The sequence below is a fragment of the Stegodyphus dumicola genome, chromosome 9, assembly GCF_044657685.1.
Source record: "Stegodyphus dumicola isolate Sdum_Otavi_A_Nest chromosome 9, ASM4465768v1".
Taxonomy (NCBI): domain Eukaryota; kingdom Metazoa; phylum Arthropoda; class Arachnida; order Araneae; family Eresidae; genus Stegodyphus; species Stegodyphus dumicola.
Window position 1 is genome coordinate 168,464,007 of NC_140776.1, and position 22,427 is coordinate 168,486,433.

General features: G+C 31.4%; 1 long non-coding RNA gene across 9 annotated transcripts in view; it reads right to left on the reverse strand.

Moving 5' to 3' along the window:
- LOC146995549 (uncharacterized) overlaps positions 1–21,123 on the reverse strand; it is a 101,717-nt gene extending 80,594 nt beyond the window's left edge. For 8 of the 9 annotated variants that reach the window (XR_015043138.1, XR_015043137.1, XR_015043144.1 and 5 more), the window contains exons 1-2: positions 20,967–21,120; positions 8,257–8,445 (exon numbers count right to left, since the gene is read on the reverse strand). This is a non-coding gene — a long non-coding RNA (uncharacterized LOC146995549). Of the gene's footprint in view, positions 1–8,256; positions 8,446–20,966 lie in introns of all 9 variants that reach the window. The other variant, XR_015043143.1, reaches the window with a different exon arrangement.
- Positions 21,124–22,427: the final 1,304 nt, after the last annotated feature.

A 22,427-nucleotide genomic window follows, 5' to 3' on the forward strand; every position in this document is an offset into this window, starting at 1 on the left:
AACATAAATTGGAAGAAATATTCTTGATGAATACTTACAAAATAATCTCTCTCTCTCTTTATTTATTTATTTATTTATTTTTAAATCTTAAATGATCATAAACAGCGTTTTTGTTAAAAATGCTATCTGTAAAATTTTCTTTAGTAAACACCAGCAAAATGGAAACTGCCCTAACATAATTAGAATTTTATTTATTTTATTAATGTATGTATAATGATGTATCTAAGTATGAAATCAATTAAAAATCAGCTTGCCATTTAAAAAAAAAGCCTTGCTTTTATCAATTAACCCAAGTACATTTAGAAACAAATTTAATTGGTTTAATTATTCAGAGACTACTTTTAAGGAATGACTATATAGAAAATATTTCATATGAAATAAAGTTGCAACACTTAACTAATAGGATCACGTTCATTATTCTTTGCAGAACTTTATTGACATAGCTAATTTTATCTGCATATACATGTTTATGAATTAAATGTATATTCAACTGAGTAAAAGGAAATAATTATTTAATTTAAATTTTGTATATTTTGCTCTTTAAACAACCTGTTATTAGTAGTATATTCTGAGGCAGGAAAATGATGTTCTATTTTTATTGCATTGCATGATTATTTTCGTGTTATTTAAAAAAACATTAGCAAGCCTTGTGAAAACATAATCGAGTATATTTAGTTATCAATTAAATAAATTACATCATCAATTAAATAAATTACACAGACATCAGAAGTATGCAACCTGATAATGTAATGAAAGTATGTAGCATTTATGAAAAATTGTGGCTCGAATTGAAAGAACAGGAAATTTCTACAAATATTCTCATATTTAGAGTTGATTTTGGACTGACATCACTTTCATGAATTATTAGTTTTTTCTTCTTGATTGGTATGATGTCTCTTTCATCACTTGAGTATTCGTGATACGATTCTGCTTCAATAGATGATAAATTAGGGGAGATCTCACATCGACTAGACTTCATGATGAAATCCATAATTAACAATTGCCTGTTGTTTTTTTGTCCCCCTAAATCTTTTTAAACATCCGTATATAGATTTAAACACTTACTAAGCTCCCCTTGGAATCGGAGATTTCATTCGACATTTGTGTCATATTGTAAAAAATGATTACCTAATTTTCTTCCCAATTCAAGTCCTACACTGATGACTTTAGCTGTGAATGCAGCTGGTTCAGATTGGTCTTCATCATGTTTATTTGTTTCATGAATCATGTTAACTAACTCATCCTCATTTAGTTCTTCATCAACCATTATTCCTTTAATATATGCTTGAGCTAAATCCTCAAAACCTTCTCCTACTACAGTTTGAGCCAATTTAGTGATCTGAGAATATTCACACTCTAATGGTAATCTATCATTCTCATCTTTAGCAACATCCAACGTATTGCTTTCCAGCATGCGTTGAGCATTGATTGTTTAATCTGAGTATATGACAGTCCAACACAATCTAAGATTGTAAATTTCTTCCAAGCATCCATAAGAGTAAGATTCATTATTCTCCATTTTTTCTAAAATATACCTAAAGGTTTGTTTGATATACACAATGTTGTAAAAGCCAGAAAATATTACTTGATTCAATGGCTGTAATAAAGAAGTTGTATTTTTTGGGCAAAAAGACTATTTCTACTTTTTTGTGTTGTAAATTTTGAAGATGACCAGGTGCATTATCTATTAAAAGAAGAGTCTTAAAAGGCAATCCTTTTTTACCTAAATAATTTTTGACATCTGGGACAAACATGGTAAGAAATCATTCATTGAACCTTATGGCAGTGACCCGTGCTTTCCTGTTAGGCATCCAATAAAAGGGAAGGTTATTTATATTTGTTCCTTTAAATGAACATGGTGTTTTTGATTTGTTAATAACCAATGGTTTCATTATATAATTGCCTGAAGCATTGCAACAGAAAAAAATTGTATGACTTTTCACTACCTTATGACCACTAGCTGATTTGCAAGGTACAGTCAAAAGTCGTTAATTCGGACACCTATAATCCGGAATGATCTATAATCCGGACCTCAAAGCTAAAAACTTTCTGCGCATGCGCACAGGCGTTTTACGCGAGCGCGTAAGAACTTGACTACTGCGCATATGCGTGTGAGCAAGCGCAGAATACGTTTTCGCCTGCGCGTTTAATGTATAACGGACGGTGTAGGCTAAAATTATCTAATTATCTATTTCAGTTAATGTTAATGATTGCGTTGTTCCTTAATCTTCGAATAGGATCCCGCTTATTATTTTTTGCAGACTGTAAGAGCAATTTTATAAAAGTAAACTTGAACTTTCGATTATGTCAAATAGAATTTCCGATGCTGGAACTTCCAAAGGATCTACAAAACGAAAGTATGTTTCAATGTCCAACAAACAAAAAGTGAAATTGCTGAAAAAAATGGATAAAGACATGAAGAATGTGACAGAGAGGTTAGTGAAAACGAAAAAATTTCCATTGACCAGTTAGTCGGTATTCTCGGCACAGCAATTAACGGGACTTGAACAGCAGAACTCTTTAACTGAAAAGAAATTATGTCTGTTTATAGAATTAAAGAGAAAGTATTAGTATCACATAAAATGAAGCAACTTAAACAACTTACATTGAAAGAAATGTTTAATAAAGTAAACAAATAAATATTAAGCTTTTTTTTTTGTAAATTTTGATACCCTTTAGATCATAATTGTTCTTTATTTCATAAATTACGGTTTCATATTTTTAATTTTAGAATTTCTGCATGCCATCTTACGAGATTTAAACTGATGATCTATAATCCGGAAAAATCGATAATCCGGAATCGCCGAAGTCCCGACGAGTCCGGATTAACGACTTTTGACTGTATTTTTTTTTTTTTTTTTTTTTTTTTCAGAACAACGTAGACACGTCAGCATTGAAGATCTGATCAGAAATGTAGGAGATCGTGGCAATTGATTTCAGCAAATTTTGCTGGATATTGTTGTTACATTCGAATCAGCAGATGCACTTTCTCCTTTCAATCTTAGATTATGTAAAGAATGCCTTTGTTTAAATATTATTAAATCTCTCAAACCAACCATGACTTGTGGAAAAAGATACCTTTTTTTCATCTGACAAAGTCGATAGTGACCGATTCTTAAGTGCTTTATAAATTTTTAAAGCCTTGTTTCTAATAGCATCAGTATCAATTGGAATCCATTTTAAATTTTCGTCTTCTACCCATATCTAATTCTTTTTCTAGTAGAGTCTTCATTTTTTTTTTTTAATTGTCCTTATTGTGGCTTCATTCATGGAGTAAAATTTAGCAACATTTGTTACTCCTTCTCTATTACATAGATGATCTAATATTTTAATTTTTGCTTCTAATTTCATTTTTGATTTTTTTTTAAAAATCGTTTTGGCATTATAATACTTTAAAAAATTTACATAAATTATAAAAAATGCCACAAAAACTATAAATGTTGAAAACTTGCTAGTAAACATTCAGATATGTAGATAAAAATGATGTAATCCTTGCTGCTAAAATACTGATACTGCATTAGTTCGCGTGAACCATATAATTTAAAATTTTACTGTTATGAAATACATATACATACTATTGAGATTCTCCTAACACGGGGAATCCCCATCCTTGTTGTTGCCACCAGTGTTACCAAAGAAATGAGATTAAAAAATGACTTCAAATGTATGTATTTGCATTTATGCAGCAAATACTATTTTACTAAGTTTTTGAAATCTGTTAATTTTTAAACTGTGTAAAACTGAAATCATGTAAAACAGGTAAGTACTGTATAAATCGAGGGATAGGTGTATTTCCACGAGATGTTAATACATCAGAACTTTAAATGTCTGTACATATATACTTGAAGATGAAATCCTGCAAAGTTGACAAATGTTTTTAGGAAAATGAAAATTAAAATGGAAATACAAATTTAAATTTCAATAAATTTGACTTTCTTATCGTCAAGACTGCACTTGCATTGTTTTAGAGTGGAATTCATACAGAAAAGCTTCTAATTTCAAAATTGTCGTGTAGTTTTTGTAGTAAAATATATTCCTGTTTCTAACTTTTCCAGGTCTAATAAAGAATACTGCTTTAACATATGGTTAAATAAAATGAAAAGGCATGATCTTTTGTAGTATTTGTAATAATTTGTCTGTCATGTTACCACAAGTTTTTGTTGGTGTTAATTGTTTTTTATTTTCATTTTTTACTCAGAATTGCAGAATTCCAGGTCTTTAAATTTCTAAAAGATAAGCAACAAAGCATAGTATTTAAGAAAAATTTTTATTATTTGCACTTCAAATGCCGCATATGTCAACTAAGTTTAAAGTTGTATATTTTAATACGGAATTAAAAAGAATTAACACCAACGTGCTGCTAATTTGTGTGTGTCCAGTGAATTAGAGGAAAGACCATTCTTAATGCCCATCAACCATGATTTACCAACAATGCGAGAAACAGGCCATCTTTGGAAATCAGAATTTATTTTAGCAACATAAACGTTATTTATACTAGATTTTCATTTGCTGTCATGTAAGTTTTTGATGGGCTTCTGAAACAAAAGAAAATATTTGTTGGTGGTATGATGAAATAAAATATTTGATACTAATACTCTCCGACTGTCATCTAAAATCACACAATCGTTTCCTTTGTTGAAACAATTTATTGTGAATAGGTTTTCTTTTCCTTTTTTATTTGGACATCTGCAGCTTCATTTAGAGTATGCCCTTCCTCGATGAACTAATGTTCAGTTGTAGTGGGTTCCTGGGCATAGCCTTATCCCAGTGTAGTAAGTTAATACTTTTACGAATGTTAAAGAAATAATGTTGCTGAAGTTCGTAAAAATAAAAATTCGAAGAGCAGTTATGGCAGTGAAATGAAATGAAAGCAATTGTGACATTATAATCAGTAGTAATGGCAGAGTTTGCAGCAAATATAAGATGATGAGTTTTGAAGTTAAAACCTAGAGCTAGTTGGAGTGTGAGCAGCAGAGGCAATCGGGGGCGGAGAGAGAAGTAAAAGCCCTTTTCTTCTTTTTTCTTCCCCCTTTCCTCGAGTATTCAAGGCTGAATGGTTCAGTAGTCAGGTGGTAGGCGGGAGCTTGTTGAACTTCTGTTGGCTGGCAGAGGAGTAATCCTATTGGGTGAAGTGTGATTTACAGTGTGCTACGGGGAAGGCCTAGGCTGTTTTCAATCCATACTCCTTTAGAAGGGTACAAAGACACACATCATTTCCAGGTTCCTGGGTTGTACCTTATCCTGTGTATAGCACGTGAAATACACTGGTGTGCAAAAATTAAGGACAAAGTCGAAAAATTAGCATATCAGCTGAACGAAGAGGCAGAGCGGACAGAAAGACCAATCCCGAGATTAAGTAAGGTGATCTACGGTAGCACTTGCGCAGATATGCAGGTAGACATAATGGGGGAGTGTCTGAGTTGTATAAAGCATGTTCTCGGTGAAAGATCAGTATTTCTGGCAAAGAGATTGCACACCGTATAGCAGTTAAAATCACACTGAGTTGCTGCCTCGGCGAGAAATGGCGAATAATCAATCTGTTAGATGACATCTGGATGCTTTTACCCGAGGTCATTGGGAAGTTGAAGGAAGGCCGCCGTGTGACAAGTGTGGCTGCAGAGATCGGAATTGCTCACAGCATCGTTTCACGACTTTGGAGACAATTTAAAACTACAGGAACAGCTATCCGGGGGTTTAGTAGTGGTTTTAATTTTCCCAATTTTTGGTGCTAAGCTAGGCAATTAGGTATATTACAATAATTAGTTAAAGAATAATTAATTAGTTTTTTGGGTCTTTTTTAAACTGGTGTAAAGGCCCTTATTTTCGTGAGCTCGTCGTAATCGCAAAAATCAAAGCTTTGCGAAATACTTTTTTTTTCCCCCAACTTTACTTAAGTACTTTTAAAATTTTTCAACTTTCTGTTCTGTTCATATAAAATTCGTGAAATTTTCAACTCGCGAAATCACCGATATATTCATTTTTGTGAAAATTACGGCCTGCAAAAATAAGGGCCTTTACAGTAATTAAACGTTTATCAAAAACCTTTATTGTATGTCTCTGAGGATGGTTTTAGGCCTTTTCCTGTGTTCTTCGGATTTGATATGATTTAAAATTGGTATTGTGGACTTGTTTGCCCTGGTTATATCATTGTAGAATTTTTGACTGGAGGAACAACTTTTGGTTGTGGTGGTGTAGGTAAATTTTGACTTGAAGTGCTTCGTTGATTTACAGTGTTAACTGCATTCTGGACATAATTAGTATCGTTTTCAGGGTCCAGAGGACGAAATATATTTTTCATGGCAATGAAATTTGATGCATCTCTAAGAATTACAGTTTTTTAAAATCTGTTTTACACGGGAACCGATTGTCCGATTTTGATGCGGTTTCCTGCATTCAATAGCAATTTCATGCTCCACAAATTTTATATCTGCATCTCAAATAGGATGCAAGTTGTAGGAAAATGCTTTTGAAAGCAGCAAGCCGCATCAAAATCACACGACTCGAAAGTTAATGATCCATTTTGATGCGTTTTGCTGCTTTCAACTGCAAATGCATGCCCCATCATTTTGATATAAGTTTTATGTCTGTATCTCAATTAGGGCGTAATTTCGCCGGGTTGTCTGTCTATACCAGGGTTTCTTAAACTGGAGTCGCTGGACTTGCAGCAGGGGGTTGCCTAGAATTTTAGCAGTTTTGATATTTCTTTAATTTATTATAATACTTTTACAATTACCAAATATTTTTACATAATACAATACATCTTAAAATAGATATGGCAATACAGACAAAGAAAAAAAAAATGAATCCGTTTCGACGCCTTCATTTTATAATAGAAACGTTCATTTTTCTTGCTTTGCACGTGACGCTGTCATTTCATCTGTTACTTATTTAAAATGTTCACATTGTTCTATGTCTTAAAATTAGAAATTAAATGTAGTGACCTAAAACTGCAAGTGTACAAAAGAAAAAATTGACAGTTTTACTCACGCATGTGTCGGATTTGCGCAGTACTTATTGAGTTCCACAGAATTTTTGTAAATACAGTCAAAAGTAGTTAATCCGGACTCGTCGGGACTTTGGCGATTCCGGATTATAGATCATCAGTTTAAATCTGGTAAGATGGCATGCAGAAATTATACAATTAAAAATATGAAACCGTTATTTATGAAATAAAGAACAATTATGATCTAAAGGGTATCAAAATTTACAAAAAAAAGCTTAATATTTATTTGTTTACTTTATTAAACATTTCTTTCAACAAGCACATGCGTAAAGCATACATTAAGCATAGTCGAAATTAGAAAATTGCAACCAGAAAACTATTTGATGTGTACTTGTGATATTTATAATGACAAGGAATTTGATTTAAATCATATCAAAGACGGAATACATCGAGATGAAATACTACATTTAGTAAGGAATTATAAGCCGAATAAAATAAAAACATTTGTCCTGAAGATAAGGATAGTGCTGACAAATCAACTTCCAGTTCATTGCGCGCTGCGATGTCCCCCCCGCAGAGCAGCATGAAATTGATAAACAGATTTCGGAATGGTTAAGAAACAAAGGATATGCCTTTTTCCATTTTTTGCAGCAATTCCACTTTTTGTTTAATGGACTTCGAAACATACTTTTGCTTTGTAGATCCTGTACATATTAGTAAATATATATCGGAAATTCTGTTTGACATAATCGAAAGTTCAAGCTTACTTTTATAAAATTGCTCTAACAGTCTGCAAAAAATAATAAGCCTGATCCAATTCGAAGATTAAGGAACAACGCAATCTGCAACATTAACTGAATTAGATAATTTTAGCTCAGCTTATACCGTCCGTTATACGTTAAACGCGCATGCGTAAACGTATTATGCGCATGTGCACAGGCAAAGTCACAGCCGTAAAGGTCTTACGAGCACACGTAAACGCGACGCATGCGCAGAAAGTTTGTAGCTTTGAGGTCCGGATTATAGATCATTCCGGATTATGGGTGTCTGAATTAATGACTTTTTGACTGTATTATGGCGTCCTGGGAATCGCAAAAAATTCTCAGTGGTAATAAGGTATTGCAACTGAAAAATATACTATACGTATGTATGCCTTATGGGCTTACCATCCTCGTGGTTAGAATTAGCGTTTGAATTATCCGAGATTTCATGTTGTTTTCTTTTTATATTTAACTTAAAATTATCATTAAAAGCATTAGCAAGGCTATCTAAGGGTTTTTTTAGCATACTGAGATATTTAAAAACACACTTACCCTTAAGGGGCTCCAGTACTTTCAATGTATCACAGTTTGCTTTTGCCGTAAGAGGTGTATGCTGGTCCATGTCCGATGCGACTCGTACAGCATCCAATTGTTGCTTGAGGAGACGAGTATTCTCAATCTTAGCTTCTAAGGGGATGATTTGAGTATGGAACGAGTTAAGAGAAGATTAAGAGACATATCCTAAAATAATATGTCCAATTGTATCAAAATATTAGCAGTTTACAGCTATAAGGTGAATTATTCAGTATAATGATTTTTTAATGTTGACACTGATGGCAAATTGCTGCTAGAAATTCTGTGGTTTAGAGATATATAATCGTCCAGAATATAATATTTCATCACAATTATTCTTTTTCAAAGTAAAAAAATAAAATTTACAATAAAGCTTAGAACTAACATGAAAACTAATAGATAGTTCTTGTAACTATGCAATACATCTGGATTTATATCATAAAAATATTTTTCAATAAATAATAGATCAATAAATAAGTATCTTAATATTTTATTCATACTTACAAGCCAGATGATGGGTAACAGGTATAAGAACACACCTCTATTTTCCATGCAATGCAGAAAAATACATAGTAGCTTCATCTGCCAAACGGTCTAGTACATTTATGCAGCATTGTTGTCTAACAAGACTCCAGGTAACTCGAGAATCATGGGAATATTCCAAGTAAACACCACTTTCCCATTGAAATTTTTAAATTTCAGTCACTTAAATCTAATATCCATACATAATTTACATAATCTTACCACATAAAAGATTAATCATTATTATAATTAAAAGATTTACTTCAAAAGATATTTTACAAATAGATATTTTAGATAGGAGAAAAACATATTTATTATATATGCCTTGTACAATGACTAGAACTTTAAGCACTTAAGTGTAACTAAGCAGATGGAACAAATAAATATAATACTGGTTTTTGAGTAAATGGAATCTAATTTCAAATTTTTAAACAAAGTAAGGGGGGTATCAAAGTATCAATATACGACAATTCCAATAATGAGTATAAGGATGGTACCTTACTCTAGATATAATATTACATGAATAATTAATTTTTATTAATCATGTATAAATATTCCTTTCTTTAGTTTTGTTAGTCAAAACATACTTTTATTTTTAATTATTAACTGTACAATGTTTGTCATTTCACAGCAAAATGCATTGTGAAGGAAATACATAAAGTCCATGCGGTGACCAGACAAAAGGACGAAAGTGCACACGACAAAAGCCCACAAAAATGACCCCACTGGGATAATTGCCCACGCGACTAATACCCACACCGATGAAAGCGCACATTGATGAAAGCCCACACAGATAAAAGCCCACATAGATAGAAGGGCACGCTGATAAAAGTCCACACTAACAAAAACCCACACCGATATATACGTCATGAATAGAGATAAAATAAAAAATAAATGAATAAGAAATAATTGAACAATAAATTTAAGTAGCGGAACACATTTCATTTTCGTCTCCGGCTGAATTAAATTCGTATATATATATATATATATAGTACAGAGAGTCAATCAAAATAATATAATTAAAAACATATACATGTATGTATCTTTGTTTTTATATTTACGCAAGAAATGGAAGTGCCTTTGTATAAGTGTGACAAAGGGAGGTGAAAGGGAATACTGGCCACACAGCTTATTTTAATTCTACAAAATTATAAGGAGTATAATATGTATGTAAATTTTCATCATATACAGAGAATAATTTATGAATAATTTAACACTACAGAAAATTTTGCATTATATGAATTTAATATGGAGAATTAAAGCCGAACTTTCATTTTAACGAAAAAAAATAAAAGTACAGTATTCTATTATGATTAAGCGCAAACACCGTTTTAATGGTGAATAAAAAGCATGGTTTCAAATAATCCAGTTAAATTTTGACAACTTGGATTTTACATAAATTAATTTCATTCCCACTTGAAATTTAATTTTTTTAATCATAATAATTACTCGTAAAATTTTTCAGGAAGTCATAGTTATTTTGGATTTCCTGAAAATGTGTGCTGGTTTTAAGTGGGCATTCGTCTTGTGGGCTTTTGTCATGTAGTTTTCTAACTGGCCGCTGGCTATTCAGGCAGGAAACCATTGCCTTCCTTTTCTTTTGCCCCCAGCTGTGTGAAAAAGCAGTTAAAGAGAGGAGAGCCTTGCTTAATTGCTTTATTCCCTATGGAACCTGGGGCGCCAAAGAAGGCCTCAGAAGGGAGGGTGTGGCAGGAGAACAATTAAAGAGGATTTTAAATGTTTTTTGTTAGTTACCTACTAGAAAATAACATTATCTGAAATTCCGCTTGTAACTGAAGTTAACCCCTTTCTTACATTTCTTTAGTATAGTTCTTGAATAACCTTTTGTCTAAGGATTTAGTTAGAATTTCAATTATTTTAAAAATTTCAATAATTGGAAAATGAAAGGAATTAAATATTTTTTAACCATTTTTAAAGGGATAATTCACTGTTTTTGCAGTAAAACTGCAGAGTGGAAAAATATGCTAGTTCCTGATTTGATAGTGTCTCTAACAACTTTTTGATGAACTAATTAAACATGCTTGTTATATCAAAGCCATTCATTGTTTAAAAGTAAAACTACTGAACTATTTCTAAAAACATTAAATTATTACATATATTAAAATTTACGTACAAGTAATATTTTTCATTTTAACTTTCATATGGTTGAAAACGCAACCATGTGAAAGTTAAAATGAAAAATATGAAACCGTAATAAAAGTTAAACTATTCGAATAATTTTAATAACACAGGTTTCTGAACTTAGCAACAAGAGGATTTAAGAACCATGAGCCCAGCGTTGTAAGAAAAGTAATCTTGCACATTAAAAATAATTTTTATTTCAATAAAAATATTATATTACTCGATTAACTGTAAACGCTTAAAAAACAGTTCATTTCAATTTACCGTAATTATTTATATACAAAAACTTTGATTGAAGCAAATTTAAACAGCATTTAGAAACTGAAAATTCACTGGAACACTTCTTTTGTGGGTTTTATGCTGTTATTATGTGTTGAATATTATTTCGCCTAGATTAAGAAAAAGAAACTCATAACATGTAAAAATTTATTAGGTAGAAAAACTATCAAATTAAGGTCATTTTCTTCTCCTCGAAGTGCATTGATTTCCTTATACGAATTTCATATTCTGACAGCACAGAAATAGTGGCCACATATCTTGTAGGAGGTATTTCTTAAAAGCCTCATGTGTTGACGATCAAGTAGAAAAAAAATGTTTTGTTATGGAGTTACGTTTTGAATAACTTTTTTCTTCTATTGAATGAGTTCAAAGTTTCTAATATCTTGTTTTCTAGCATGAAATGTTTCACCAGTTTTTAAGGTTCTTTTCTAAGAATAATTCTAATTCATTAAGCAGAAGTTAGTAAGAACAAGTAAGGTGTACTTCAAATTTGATCTCTTAGGTTTATTAGGTCTGGCTACCAAATAACTGTTTTTGAATTCAACATCAAATTTTAAACATATATTTTTTTTTAAATTTGTGTCTTTTATTTTCAAAAAACATGCACGTAATCCGAAGTTTCTGTGACAAAAGTTAGTATAAGAAAAGTGGGACAAATTAAATTATCTGTATATTTAGTCACTATTAAAAACGAAGTCTGGCTAGACTATGGGTCCTCAATCAGGAGGAATAGCCCTAAGGGGAATTTCAAAGTTTCAGAGAGTAATTTAGTCCACCTTTTCTTTACGTATTAAGTATTTAGATTTAGTTTATGAATACAAAAAAGAACATTTATTCAAATTTTGGTATTTACCAACATGTTTGATACTTGTTTAATTTACTTAAAAAATAATCCGTATTTAAACAAACACATATCTACTTTTCAAGTTTTGGGAAGGAGAGGTTGAATGATCATTTAGCAATGGTGGAAAGGGTATATGGGGAAAAAGCTGGTGAGAATCACTGGTCTAGACTGAGCCAACTTGATTTAAATTTAGAATTTTATACTCTATATAGAATTTTATACGAATCTTTAGTTCTTACTGTAGAGTCATTAGGTTTTATATATATATATATATATAATGTTGTATGATCTTAAATCCATTTAGTGCGAATACAAGTTATTATTACTTGCGCAATTGCTGCAAAGTTAGTTAATAATAATTTATTTCCTAAACAGTATTGATTAATTGATTATATTATCTCCCGAGTTTAATTAAAGTAGAATTATTTTAAAAGTGTGAATCTATACTGTATATAGGTATACAAAGATACACATACATATACATGTATGTGTATCTTTGTTTTTATATTTACGCAAGAAATGGAAGTGCCTTTGTATCAGTGTGACAAAGGGAGGTGAAAGGGAATACTGGCCACACTGCTTATTTTAATTCTAAAAACTGGTAAGTTATAACTGGTAAGTTACTGGTTAATACTGGTAAGTTATATTTTGAAAGATGTTTTGAAGTAATTTGAAAGCAAAATGTTAATAATGTTTTAACGGGGACTGGAGTTAAATCATCACGAAGAATAAAATTTCAATTGTAAAAGGAAAATTAAAACATGTAACCATTGTCATTGATCGAAAATTAGTTGACTTTTCAAGGGAATCAAACCAACTCCCGTTCAATGAACAATAATTGATAAAAATACGTAAATACGAAAGTGTTTCGTCTGGTGTCCGCCGACAACATCGCGGCAAAAACATCGCGGAGGAAAACGTCGCGGAGAAAACTACGCAAGGCGAAAACGTCGTGCTACAAAACATCGTGGGAGAACACATCGCAAAGAGAAAAACATCGCAGTTCTAAAACATCGTGGTACAAAATATCGTCGTCGAAAATAAAGCGGTTCAAAAACTTCGCAATTTAAAAACATAGTCGTCGAAAATATCGTGATAAAAAATAAAGTATCTACAAATCATCGCATGACGATAACATCGCAGACATGCTTTTTTCACACATGCTTTAATAACTGTAAATGGATATTCCCATAATGATTCGTGAGCGCAAGAGGGTAAGAAGGATAATTTTTACTTTCATATTTTTTATTAATACATTTTTGCTGAGAAAATAAAAAGGAAACTTAAGCATAGAAAATTAATGCAACTTATAGCACTTAATAGAATTTTAAATCAACATAGTTAACTAACAAAGACCATAATAAATTATTTTTAATAAAGATTTTACAGGTAATTTTTCATAAAAAGTATAATCTATTAAGTTGCATTTAATTTTCTATGCTTAAGTTTCCTGCTTATTTTTTCAGCAAAAATTTATTAGTTAATAAAAAAATGTGAAAGTAAAAATTATCCTTCCTTACATCACTTGCGCTCACAAATCATTATGGGAATATCCATTTACAGTTATTAAAGCCTGAAAAAAGCATGTCTGCGATGTTATCGTCATGCGATGATTAATAGATACTTTATTTTTTACCACGATATTTTCGACGGCGATATTTTTAAACTGCGAAGTTTTTGAACCGCTTTATTTTCGACGACGATGTTTTGTACCACGATGTTTTAGAACTGCGATGTTTTCGCCTTGCGTTGTTTTCTCCGCGATGTTTTTGCCGCGATGTTTTCGGCTGTAACCGTTTCGTCTTTACTCGAGTTATAAGTTAAAGCCAAACCGGCAATTCTAATCAGGCCAAATATTTCCGCGAATAGAAGGAATTATGAACCAATGCTGATATTCAAAGAACTTATTCTTATGAAGCATTTTAGTCAATTCAATTTGGAGTAAAAATCAATTACTGTAGAGAAATCCTATTTAACTCGAGTAATCGTCCCCGACACTTTGATGTTTATGCATTTGAGTACTATATTATTTGTAGAAATTAAACATTGGAAATTGTCATTATGAAATCGAATTCAAAGTAAAGTTGAAATAAACATAGAAGATTATAAAAAAAGATAAATAATGCAAAATTTGTAAAAACAAATCAAAGACAATATAAAAATAATATAAAAAATAATATAGAAAATAATATAAATAAGATCAGTGAATGTACATGAAGATATAAAGACCAGAAAAGGTATTAAGTAACTGTCTATTAGCTCTTGGACAGTGAAAATGCTTTTTTCCTTTCTTAAATTCTTAATCATTGCGACACGACAATTAGCCAGAAATTAATTAATTTCCATTCACTAGTATTTTCAAAAAAATCTTAACAGATGGTGTCTCTCAGATAAGAACTCCACAAAATACATCCCTCAAGAATTCCAAGTCCCACCCACTACCATAAATTGCTTCAAGTTTTACCGACTGATATTATTCAAAGCCCCTACTGCCGTTAAGAATTTTCGGACACCCTACACTTCTGAGTCAGACACGAAGAGAACACTTTGCCAACTCCCCCACTAGAAAGAATGTAAGTTACTTAATACCTTTTCTGGCCTTTATATCTTCCTGTACATTCACTGTTCTTATTATATATTATTTTCTATATTATTTTTTATATTATTTTTATATTGTCTTTGATTTGTTTTTACAAATTTTGCATTATTTATCTTTTTTTATAATCTTCTATGTTTATTTCAACTTTACTTTGAATTCGATTTCATAATGACAATTTCCAATGTTTAATTTCTACAAATAATATGGTACTCAAATGCATAAACATGAAAGTGTCGGGGACGATTACTCGAGTTAAATAGGATTTCTCTACAGTAATTGATTTTTACTCCAAATTGAATTGACTAAAATGCTTCATAAGAATAAGTTCTTTGAATATCAGCATTGGTTCATAATTCCTTCTATTCGCGGAAATATTTGGCCTGACTAGAATTGCCGGTTTGCCTTTAACTTATAACTCGAGTAAAGACGAAACACTTTCGTATTTACGTATTTTTATCAATTATTGTTCATTGAACGGGAGTTGGTTTGTTCCCCTTGAAAAGTCAACTAATTTCCGATCAATGACAATGATTACATGTTTTAATTTTTCCTTTTACAATTGAAATTTTATTCTTCATGATGATTTAACTCCAGTCCCCGTTAAAACATTATTAACATTTTGCTTTCAAATTACTTCAAAACATCTTTCAAAATATAACTTACCAGTATGGATGCACGCTTTTAAAATAATTCTACTTTAATTAAACTTAGGAGATAATATAATCAATTAATCAATACTGTTTAGGAAATAAATTATTATATATATATATATATATATATATATATATGCGGGAGAAAGGAAAAATAAGCAATGCCCTCTTCGAGACTCGAGCCTGGATCTTTCGAATACGAGCCAATTGTACTAACCGTTACACCATGAAGGCATTCTAGAAGGAGGGAGAAAATACCTTATTTACTCCCCCTTTTAAAGGCCACTGGGTATTAGGGGACCCAGTCGTCAAATCTTGGTGGAGAAGAATCATCATCCACCACCTTTTTTTTAGTTCAGGCATCATGCAGGAGATATGAAAATTTAGCAATGTGCTTGCCTGGACTCTTAACTTGAACCTCTCGAATACGCGCCGAGTGTGCTAACCATTACACCGCGAAGGCATGCTGGAAGGAGGGAGAAAATACTATCCTGTTATGTATTATTTCAGCCTGTACTGTCAATTCTACTTTCCGCTTCCTCACCCGGATGTAAATAAGTTAGTAAGTAAACATGCTTAGAATGCAAATGAGTGAAGAGTATTTATGGCGAAGCTTTTGCGATTGAAAGGAATTGCGAGAATTGGCTATGTCAACTTTTGCTGTCAGGGTTTAGCCGTTGCATTAAGTGCACCAGTAAGTTAATTTTCTGAAAAGGCCTGTTAGGCTAATCTTGAAATCCTCTATTTATTACCTTGAAAATTTAGGTTTATTGGTTGTGCTGATGCTTTAGCAACTCAATATTTTGTCGATTGAGTTGTTAAAATATCAACACAACAATTAAGTATTGTTGTATGGTTGTGCTGAAACTTTAGCAACTCATTCGTCAATACTGAGTAGCTAAAGTATCAGCACATCTGTACAACAATATTTAAATGTAAGCAGTAAGCATAAATATGCAGAATGAAGTAAGCTTTGTAAACAATTTTATAGCTAACTTAATTTTGATAGCAAACACTCATGTAAACAGATCATGTTTGCAAACACGCCCTAAAAGAACATCATCTACATCATGCCTTTATCTACTGCAATATGCAATGTCCTGAAAGATGATGCCTGTACCATTACAATAAATAATGCCATAAAACATATACATGTACAACTATGTATCGCTATATATATCATGTAATGTAATGCATTTTAATTTAACGCCCGACGGTGCAGAACTTGCGGTGTTGGCTGGAGTCACAATTTCATTGTGACTCGAAGACGCCGGAATGTTGTTGTTTTTCTAGTTTGTGTTTAGAGCTAATGTGTACTTACTTCAGGTAAATATTAAGTGGCTCCTTTACTTCTACGTAACATAACATCACAAGCAGTAGTCTATATGTTAAGCACAAGGAATAAAAGGTTTCAACCTTTAACCTTATTCTATTGTTACTGAACATCAAGTTGATTAGTGAGTTTGGTTTGGTTTAGTGTATGTGAGCACAGCAAAGCCTCGAGAGCTATCTGCCTGAGTAGAGGGATGCCTTCGTGGAAGTCTTTCTAAGAGATACTGGCTCATGTACAAATTACACATGGGGAAAACTACGAAAAGGCCCATGCAGTCAGCCCGTCTGCGGGATTGGAAACTCTGACTGAACTTCCAGTGTTCCACGACTTTACCGCTTGGCGGACTCTTTTGACTAGTGAGAAGTCACCAGCAATCTTACAGAAGGTCATTGACAGTTTGCATGCTCCTGTGAAGGATTATAACTTGTTTGTTAGCTCCATTCTTGAAGCTAACATTCAAACATAAAATTCTATGTTTTACTGGGGTTAGTTTCATAAAAAAAATTTCTATTGATTTCAAAAGAGAAAAAAAAATTGAGCATTTTTTGAGATAAGAATAGTTGAGATAAGCAGTATGCATAACAACTTACATATGTTACATTCTAAACGTGAAAAAAAATTTTTTGATTGGTAGAACGTATCTCATCTAAGACTTAATCATTTATTTTGGATTCGTAAAACTTTCTAGACATTGTTCCTTTGAAAAAGTTCAAATATCAGAAAAAATAAATAATTAGTTAGACAAATAAAAATTAATAAATAATGGAGTAAAAGCTGTACATTAAGCAAGCGTCAGTCATCCAATTCTCAAGCTTTTCATGTAGGCACAAGGCTCAACAGCGGCTAAGCGGTAAAAAACATGGAGGTAGGAAGTAAGATGGAGTCACCCTAAACAAGTTTCTCCGTACCCTGCTCTGAAGCACCGGCGATCCCTACGTGGTGACCAAAAAATTGGGTCATTTACCATTGAGTTCTATGGGATTTGACGCGTTCTGGTGTAAATATTTTGTAATTACGTCGCAAATATACATATAAATGTATATATTTTCTTTTTCTACAACACTTCAGAGTCCTAAGTATGTGAAAACAACATATTTTTAAACAGCATTTCATTCTGAACTGAATTAAATGCTATACTTTTCACAGGACGGTTTAATTTGAATGAAATATTTTCACAAGTTTTCGTTAATTACATTAGGAAAAAAAATTAAGGTAATTCGATTTTATTCGGTTAAGGTACAAAAATTAAGATCAAAGTTTATTGTATTATTAATATTAAAATTATGCATTATTTCTTTTCTATTTATAGAGCTTCTTCCTAAAATTCTTTCTTAAATATGACATGGTTTTTTGGCTTCTTTTAAATCGAAAAATGTAAGTCAATTTATAATTAATGCTCTATTCGGTTCATTTTAAATTAGAGAATTATTAGGAATTAGCGAAAAGGGAATAATTCTTTTAATTATACTTATCAGATTTTTTTTTTTTTTTTTTACCCTTCATTTCAACAATACATATTCCAAAACTCTTTATTACGTTCTTAAGTGCACATCTCATAGCATTTGCTTTACAATACCTTTTAGCAGATTGCTTTCCAATACGAACAATTCTTGCTTAAATAGTTTTATAACGTATTTGTCAACAGGATTTCAATTTATGTTTACAATTCAATATTAAAGTTATTATATATATAGATAACATTTATAATCATTATAAATTAGATACATTTAATCATTAGATTTCTTCACAGTACTTTCACAGTTGTTTATAAGTGAATAAATTCTTCATTTCAAATACATTTATAAATAATTTAATGAATATTTAAGTATTTTGTCAAAGGCAGATACATGCTTTTTGCAAGCACATGCATAAATACCCATACATATTTCCTATTTATCATTTCCGGCATGTGCAAATCTTTAATTTCTGTGCATTCACTATATTTTTCGTGTAAAGTAATTTACACTAATTTAGCATACACCCGAAAGTTTTACATAAAAAATATATATGAATATAATTTGAATGAAAATTATAAGTATTATTTTTAATACCCACTCAAAGGTCAGTTTTTCTTCAAAATTCCTCCACGATGGCATCTATCTCTTTAGGCAGATAGCCCTTGCATGCGTTACTCTATTTAATAAAAACTTAATCTGACCTATGTGCCTAATTACAAATATTTTAACATACATAATTTTATATTTACATTTAGCCATCAAGTTTCAAACTTTTCAAATCTTCTAGAAAATAAATTTTGGCAGATCTCTTTTAGCAATTTTCTTAAAATCTATATTTTTGTAGTACAACAGCTTAGAATTTTATAAAACAAATTCATAATCAAAATCGCTGTTGTTAGTTATCGAAAAATAACCAAGATGCGATTTTTGCGTAAATGTCAGTAAACTATACAAATTGCTATTATCCATCACACTATGAATGTTTCTTTCATGCGAAAGTGTCCCTTTTTCGATTTCTATGGAACTGTCGTGTGTCGAAGTACTATCAGAATCTTGTCAAGCGAGCTTCTGAATGTAAACAAAGAACACCCCGTCTGGTGACCCAAGCTTCAAAGCAGTGCTTCACTTCTACCGCGGAATGGCCCCTCCTCCCTTTCCTACCTCCATGCTAAAAAACGCTGAACACTGGTAGCTCGGTCCGGGGTTTAAATTCCGATGGAAAGGCTGACAGCATGGGCACTTTTGTGGTTTTCCCCTTGCGTAACATGTATACGAGCGAGTTTCCCTTAAAATGTCCTCCACGAAGGCATGCCTTCCCTTGGCTTAGTGTCATTTCGTCCGTTCTCTTTTCATGCCGAGTTTGAAATAGTGTCGTTCGTCTGCTGCCATTCGCACTTATTCTGTCTTTCCCATTTCATTCGATGTTCGAAAAGTCGCATTATGATTAAGAAAAGATATTATTCAAACGAACTGACCCTTACTACTTTGACCTAAGTTAGCCTTTGTGTTCTAATATTTATTAAACATTTTCTTTAGATAAATTTATTCTGAGCAGAATAATGAATTTCAGACATGTTCAAGAGGTGTGTTTTTGAATCTAATTCCATTTTTGTCATATAGTGTCTATTTTTTCAATTTCACATACTTCTAAATAAAAATAGAACGCCTGTTCCTCTGCTTTGACAGAAAATCAAAATGTAGCAAGTGTATAACGAAGATGTACATGTTTTATTAAAAATATAGCGAGCCCTCTATAACGCAACCGTTCATGGTTTTAAAGGATTTTGGTTCTAGATATGGTGATCTTAGAAATGTGATATTCACTGGCAATGTTTGTTTATGTTCACAAAAAATACAGGTTTCTTTCAAAAGGTGAGCTCTTAGAAATGTCGTTCGTCAATAGATATAATTCACTGTAATTATTTTCTAATGGATAATGGAATTAATTTAATCTAATGTCTAGAAAACAGCTATTTACCGTAGGGAGATTTAAAAGCACTATAACTGTAATTAAGAGCACTGTAATTGTTCCTTCACAATCAGCTGTAATATAAGATTAGCTGGTTTCTGTGTATTTTTCATGTTATGTAACTGATATCCATAAATCTTGAACAAATATACAGCAAATGCAAGACAAATTATTAAAAAATTACAATTTGAAACATTAATACTATTTTTCTATTACTATATATAATACTATTAATGAATGATGAATTTATATAATATGTATACTTAGAATCTAAAAGCGATGAACTTTGATGACTCTATAAATATATATTTATGTAGTTACAAAATTTTATTAGATGTTATTATATGCATAGTTCTTTATAATCTTCCCAATCTCTAATGAAATGTTACATATTTATTACTACAGTTTGAGATGATTTTACTTAAATTTGTAGATATGCTGACTTCTGAGAGTTGTTCCATCCCCACCCAAAATAAATAAATAAATAAAATAAAAATTAAAAACACTATTCCGAATTGCTGTAGTTTAAAGATTAAGAGGTTACATTTGGAATTCATTTTTTTGACAGGGTGTCAGCTGACAATTTTAATTTATTCTGAAGTCCAAAAGAAACTATCTCTAGAAAATCACCAAATTATAATTGTTACATTCAAAAAAGCTTTCAGTGAGAAATATGTTTAAACTTTGATAATAAGCTCAGTCTAAAGTAAAGAATAAAGTATCTCTTAGCCAAGTTTTCATTGTGCTTAACTGTTTTAATATTCCTAAACTAAAAAGGAACTAAAATGAACTAAAGGAAAAACTAAAAAGAAATTAAAAAAAAAAAAAAAATCTGAAATGTTTCAGATTTTAAATTACGTCCAAAGGGGCGTTTTTTAACATTTTGTGTGTTACCTTTCTTTATCAAATATCATGTTCCTCGCACTTAAACCATAAGATCCAGTGCAACAGCAATATCGCAAAATAGTTTTAAAACGAGCATATCTTTAGAATTTCCGATACAGAGACTCACGCGCTGGAGATAAAAATGTTTTTTCTGCACAACGTTGCCATTGCTCGCTTTGAAATCCTTGAGTTTGTTAATCAAAAATTCGTCAAAGTTTTAAAAAATAGGAAATCGATCATAAAACAAATTTCAAATTTCAAATTTGGTCTTCCACATGCTCATATTCGTTGGAGGATTACGTTATTCAAAATTCGATGACTCTATGTACCATTGTTTTATCACAATATGAGAAATATACATACATTTATGCAGATTTTTCATTATTTAATTTCTTCAAATATAATGCAGGACTCTAACATTTTGTGGCAACAGTTTGAAAAGTGAACCGACGTTTATGAGTCCGACGCAAAATGCCAAAACGAAACTAATAGTCCTTCGGGATTCAAATCCCTTTGGACTAAAAATAAAATTCAAGTGTTTTTAATTAAAAAGTTAATGGTTTTAATAATGAAACATAATTATATTTAATCTCAGTCATATTACCTTAAAAATGGCATGTGAGAAACTCCGCAATATTTTTCATTTTCACATACTCATACCAAAGTTAAATAAGTAAATAAATAATAAAATGCAATTTCAGATTTATCATCGAAACGTTATAGCTAATCACTTAATCAGAGAGTATAAAGTTTGCTTTCAATGTAATAAATTAAACAAATAAAGAAGTGATAAAATACAAACTAGACATATATTTGAAACATTGAAATTCAGATTTGAGTACTCCATTTATTATAATTAAAATTATAAATACACGATTTAGTAATAAAAAATTAAGCCCCTTTTATCAGCGTGTGCTTATATCTGTGTGGACTTTTATCAATGTGCGCTTTCATCGCTGTGGGTATTTGTCGCATGGTCAATTATCATAGTGGGCCTTTTTTTTGTGGGCTTTTGTCTGTTAACCAGTCCATGCATATCATTAAAGCTTCTTTTGATAAACATTAAACATAACAGTAAATGGCAAAAAATAAAAATTATCTAATATAAAGTATAACTGTGTGTGTCAGTAAGATAGAATAAGAAACAGACTGTTGTTTAATGCAATGAATAAATAAGAATAACAAATAGTTTATAAAATACACATCATAATACGTGTACATCCAATGCACATTAACTTTTTGGAAAATTTTGGAATGTGTATATTGTAATCACTTGTGAAATGCAGAGTTGCCAACTCTCCCGATTTAGGCGGGAGACTCCCGATTTTCGACCGCTCTCCCGCCAATCCGATTTACAATATATTTCTCCCGACTTTTTCTCACGAATCTTTTAATTTTTCTGGGGGCTTCATAGTTCGTGCTGGTCTTTTCTGTACAGAATTTCCATGACTATCATTTCCAGGTTCTTCA